Genomic DNA, 6,359 nt, shown 5'->3' with positions numbered 1-6,359 from the left:
CCAACCTGAGGTAGAACAAATATCAAACAGTTTGGGAACCCAAAAAGCCTGATTTTTTGTTTGTTTGTTTGTTTGTTTGTTTGTTTTTGAGATGGAGTTTTGCTCTGTCACAGAGGCTGGAGTGCAATGGCACGATGTCGGCTCACTGCAACCTCCGCCTCCTAGGTTCAAGCTATTCTCCTGCCTCATCCCAAGTAGCTGGGATTACATTTTTGTATTTTTTAGTAGAGACAGGGTTTCACCTGGTCTCAAACTCCTGACCTCAAGTGATCCGCCTGCGTCGGCCTCCCAAAATGCTGGGACTACAGGCGTGATCCACCGTGCTTGGTCAAGCCTGATAAAAAGCTTTGGAGCAATTTATGCCTCTGGGTGTAATTCTGAACTCGCTTCTCAAACCACATCAGTGGTCTATGGTGGAAGAATCAAGAATCCCCAGGCTCTCTGGTTACGAAGGTAATAAATGGGTTCCAACCCTAAGATTCATCTGGAATCTGCTGCTTCCTCTTCATCTCAAGTCTCACTTCATAAGGAATCCTTTATAACCAGTGTTTGCTCCAGTCATCTTCTACTTTCATTCCCTGTAGAATCTGTCTTGTTCTCATGGAGTCAGGAGCAGAAATATATTTCGGGGCCAAAACCATGACTTTCAGTCTTGAACTGGAAGTTTCCCCTGAAGCCATAGGCTGGTTGCTGAGAGAAGAGAAAGGGAAATGGCCTTAACAGCCAGGGGTGACCCAACAGTCCTACAGTAACCATCCTATAGTAACAGTCCTACGGTAACAGTACTACAGTAACCGTTCTATAGTAACAATCCTATGGTAACAGTCCTACAGTAACCGTCCTACAGTAACAGTCCTATAGTAACATCCTACGGTAACAGTCTCCTACAGTAACTGTCCTAGAGTGGTGCCAGGAGACCATGGGGATTTCGAAGCCCCATTATGAAATCCACTCAACATTCACTCTACAAATACTTCTTAGAGAAGCTGAGGGAAGGCACTTTGCAAGATGATGTAAAAGATACCGTGTTGAGCCAGTCCCACCTGGATTGTAGACATGTGGTCCAGGTAATGAGCCTCAGCTTGTATCAGCCTTTCCCTTCTCATAGAGGCCTTTGGGGAGCTCACTTTTTTTTTTTTTTTAAATGGGGTCTTGCTCTGTAACCCAGGCTGCAGTACAATAGCAGGGTCATAGCTCACTGCAGCCTCCACCACCTCCCAGGCTCATGTGATCCTCCCACCTCAGCCTCCTGAGTAACTGGGATCACAGGCCCACACCAACACACCCAACTAATTATTATTATTTTTTTTGTAGAGATGGGGTCTCACTGTGTTGCCCAGCTGAGTCTCCTGGGCTCAAGTGCAAATCTCTTAACCTAAAGTAGCGCCCCTGCCCCAGCCAGGTGTGGTGTCCTGTAATCCCAACACTTGGAGAAGCCAAGGTGGGAGGATCACATGAGCCCAGGAGTTCACGAGCAGCCTGGGCAACATAGTGAGACACCGTCTCTGTGAAAAAATTTAAAAATTAGCCAGGTGTGGTGGTGGGTGCCTATAGTCCTGGCTACTTGGGAGGCTGAGGCAGGAGGATCACTTGAGCCACGGCAGTGTAGGCTGCAGTGAGCCATGATTGTGCCACTGCATTCCAGCCCGGGCAACAGAGTGAGAGAACCTCTTTCTTTAAAAAAATAATAATAATAATAAAAATGTTCAGTCCCTCACCCCAATATTACTTTTCTATTTTTCTTTAGGACATTCATAACCATTTGAAAAAATATTTTTATATCTTTACTAACTTTAAGTGAATTAACTCAACAAGTATTTGACTATCTTGTGATAAGTTCTGCTCTAAACAGTGGAGATACAGAGCTGGACCTGCTGGTGTGTGCCTGTAGTCCTAGCTACTCAGGATGCTGAAACAGGAGGATCGCTTGAGACCAGGAGTTTGAGACCAGCCTGGGCTATCTAGCGAAAGCCTGTCTCTAAACAAAAAAGCAAAAAGTCACAATGGAGACACATACATACCACACACACAAAAATAATAATAATCCAAAACTCCTAAACAACATAGAAGGTTAGGAGTGTTGTGGAGATAAGACAAACTAGAGCAGATTAGGAATCAGTGAGAGTGGGATAAAACCAGTTGTGCAGTACAGAGTAGTTGGGACAGGTCTAATAAGACAGTTAGTTAGGCCGGGCATAGTGGCTCGTGTCTGTAATCCCAGCACTTTGGGAGGCTGAGGCGGGCAGATCATGAGGTCAGGAGATCGAGCCCATCCTGGCTAACACTGTGAAACCCTGTCTCTACTGAAAATACAAAAAATTAGCTGGCTGTAGTGGCACGCGCCTGTAGTCCCAGCTACTCGGGAGGCTGAGGCAGGAGAATCACTTGAACCTGGGAGGCAGAGGTTGCAGTAAGCTGAGATTGTGCCACTGCTCTCCAGCCTGGGTAGCAGAGCAAGACTCCGTCTCAAAAGAAAAAAAAAAAAGTTATGTTTTAGCATGGACTTAGAGGAATTAAGGACTCGTCAAGTGGAGATCTGAGGAAACAGTGTTATCACTCAGAGAAAACACATAGGACAATGGAACTGACAGAGCATCCTGGGTGTTTGAGGAACACCAAGAAGCCTAGTGCGGCTGGAACTGACTATGCATGGAAGTTGGAGAGATAGATGGAAACAAATTGTGTAGTCTTTTATGCCAGTGTAGAGAGGTTGTCATATGTTCCTATGTATTCAGAAATGTACCTGGGGTTTTTTGCAGTATGGTCTGGTAAGAAACTCAGACATGCAAATGATTGCCGGGAAGGAAAAACTTTACAGAGTTTTAGAAACAGTAGGCAAAACACATCCTGCAGGGCTATGTGAGAAGCACCAGGGTGGTATAGGAAGCAGAAGCAGAGGAGAAAGCAGAGCCCAGATCCTTTACTGTGTTTTCCACAGGAAAAGAAAGGCAGGGCTGGGTAATCAGAAGAGGATTTTATAAAGTTGGTAGACTTTGGGGTCTAGGGGCTGTCCCCGTCTGCCTAGTACCTGGCCCTGGAGTCATTCGGGCAAAAAAAAAAAAAAAAAAAAAAATTGTCTCCTATAGTGTAAGAGCCAGACAGAGATGATTCACATTAGGGGACTCTGGATTTGTTAGTATGCAAATAAAAGGCATGGTTCAGAGTGAGTCATTTGCAATCTCTAAGAATCAGTTACTCCAAATGACAAGGTCCCAAATTCCACAGCATCAAGAATGCAGAAAATAAGAAAATACAGCTAATACACTGTGAAATGGGTAGCCATCATGGGGTTTTGAACAGAGCTGTGATGTTATCTGATTTATGTTTTTTTGTTTGTTGAGACGGAGTCTCGCCCTGTCACCAGGCTGGAGTGTGATGGCGCGATCTCGGCTCACTGCAACCTCCTCCTCCCGGGTTCAAGTGATTCTCCCGCCTCAGCCTCCTGAGTAGCTGGGATTACATGCACGTGCCACCATGCCCGGGTAATTTTTTGTATTTTTAGTAGAGACAGGGTTTCACTGTGTTAATCAGGATGGTCTCGATCTCCTGACCTCATGATCCACCTCAGCCTCCCAGAGTGCTGGGATTACAGGTGTGAGCCACCGTGCCTGGACTGATTTATGTTTTAAAAGGATCACTCTGGGTACTCTATGGAAATTGGAATATGGGAGGGGCAAGAGGGAGAAGTCCTGTTAGGGAGCTCTGGCTCTTTTCAGATGTGCAAGGTGGAGGATAACTTAAGCCAACGTAGTGAGAGGGGAGGTGGTTTACCACAAGGTACAGATAACAGTAGATCAAGGAGAACAATGAGTAATTGAATTGATACAAATATATGGAAAAGTATGAATGGCTTTATGGGATGGATTGTTGTTTCTAAATCTATCCATTCCCCCACACGAGCTGCTCCAATGGCTCATCATGTTCACGATGATGCTGCTGATGTATCTTATATAAATGTTATACTAAATGTAGATGCTCAGTAAATATGGTTGTTTTGCTGTAAGAGACTCTGGGCTAGGGCCAGAGCTTGGGTTCTACACAAAAGTATGAATTCATCAGGCTTCAGTTGCTCAGATGCTATACATGCTAAAGAAAGGAATGGCCCTTGGCCAGCTCCAGGAAGACAGTTCTCTTGAGTTTCTGGAATATTTTGCCTGGTAAGAGTAATTTTTAAGCCTGAGTCCATAGGCCTTGATATATGGATTTGATGAGATAATTTATTCTAAGAATATTGTCACTGAAAAGGGATCCCAATCCAGACCTCAAGAGGGTTCTTGGATCTTGCACAGGAAAGAATTCAGGATGAGTCCATAAAGTGAAAGCAAGTTTATTAAGAAAGTAAAGGGGCCAGGCATGGTGGCTCACGCCTGTAATCCCAGCACTTTGAGAGGCCGAGAAGGGTGGATCATCTGAGGTCAGGAGTTTGAGACCAGCCAGGCCATCATGGCAAAATCCCATTTCTGCCAAAAATACAAAAATTAGCCGGGTGTGGTGGCACATGCCTGTAATCCCAGCTACTCGAGAGGCTGAGGCAGGAGAATCGCTTGAACCCAGGAGGCGGAGGTTGTAGTGAGCCAAGATTGCACCACTGCACTCTAGCCTGGGCAATAGAGCAAGACTCCATCTCAAAAAAACAAAAAAAAGGAATACAGAATGGCTACTCCATAGGCAGAGCAGTAGTTCGGGCTGCAGGGAATACTCCAAATACTTACAGTTATCTATTGATTATATGCTAAACGAGGGTTGGATTATTCATGAGTTTTCCAGGAAAGGGGTAATTCTCAGAACTGAGGGTTCCTCCCCTTTTTTAGACCACATAAGGTGACTTCCTGACATTGCCATGGCATTTGTAAACTGTCATGGTGCTGCTGAGAGTGACTTGTCGCATGCCAATGCATTATAATTGGGATATAATGGGCAGTGAGGACAACCTTGGTTTTGGCCATCTTGGTTTTGGTGGGTTTTGGCCAGCTTTACCACAAGCTGTTTTATCAGCAGGGTCCTTATGACCAGTATTTCGTGCTGACCTCCTAGCTCATCCTGTGACTTACAATGCCTAACTTCCTGGGAATGCAGCACAGGTCTCAGCCTCATTTTACCCAGCCCCTATTCAAGATGGAGTTGCTCTGGTTCAAATGCTTCTGACAGTATTCCTCATGGTGAATGCTGGATGTTGCATGCTGGAGGCCCTGGGCCATGCTACATGTTTGCTTTTTGCAAGGGCTGTATGGCTTGCAAGGACCCTGCATTCCTATGTAAATGACCCTCCAGAAAAACCCCAGAAATGAATGCTTGAGTGAACTTCCCTGGCTTGTATTGTAACACCGTCAACATGTTGTCACACCTCTTTGCTGGGGGAATTAAGTGTGTCCCTCTGTGACTGTAATGGGAGATAACACCCAGAGTTCTGTGCCTGGTTTCCCGTGGACTTCACTCTATGTGATTTTTCCCTTTGGTGATCTTGGTCTGTATCCTTTTGTTGTAATAAACTATAACCATAATAGCTTTTCTGAGTCTTGTGTGTACTTCTAACAAATCATGAAGCCTGAGGTTGTATGGGGGAGTAAACCCTGCATAATAGGTAACCTAAAATATCAAAGTGATTAAGGCCATTCATCCACTTATCCATTTAGCAAGTATCTGAATATCTAATACTGACTAGGAACTATGTGCATGGAACAATTAGGATAAAATCCATATTAACATCTGTGCTCTTTTGAAGCTGGAAATCTAGTTGGTGAGACAGTCAGGAGTCAGTAATCAAACCTAAATATATATGCACATGTATGCACACACACACACAGATATTTATGAAAGAATGCTTATGACCTAGCTGGGATGAAGGACAAATATGCACTACTGGACAAAGTGTGTGGTAGAAAAGCCCCATGGCAGGTGGGAAAAAGGAAACACAAAGTGAAAACAGAAAGGGCATAAATTATGCAAGATGAAAGGTAATAAATTAGGCACCTCCCAGACCAGATAAAGCCCAAAGGATTGACCATGTAATGATTTGGGAGTTGTTTTTAGAGATGAGGTCTCACTTTGTTGCCCAGGCTGGTCTCAAATACCTGGGCTCAAGCAATCCTCCTACCTTGGCCTCCCAAAGTGCTGAGATTACAGTTCTGAACTACAACACCTGGCCGTGATTTGGTTTTTATCCTAAGAGTTAAAGGAAGCCATAAAAAGTTTTAAGGAAACATAGTGGGGGCAGAGGGAGGGGGAAGCAGAGCACTATTAAATCTGAGATGGTTCTCTGGTTTCAGCTTAGAGAATGATGAGAAAATGTGGGTAAAAGGAGACTCAGTAATTGAGATGATAGATGATGATTGGATGGACTAGGAAGAGGTGGTAGAGTG

This window comes from Papio anubis, chromosome 20 (genome assembly GCF_008728515.1).
Source record: "Papio anubis isolate 15944 chromosome 20, Panubis1.0, whole genome shotgun sequence".
Lineage (NCBI taxonomy): Eukaryota > Metazoa > Chordata > Mammalia > Primates > Cercopithecidae > Papio > Papio anubis.
The sequence above is the reverse complement of the archived record's forward strand: the minus strand, read 5'-3'. Positions refer to the sequence as shown.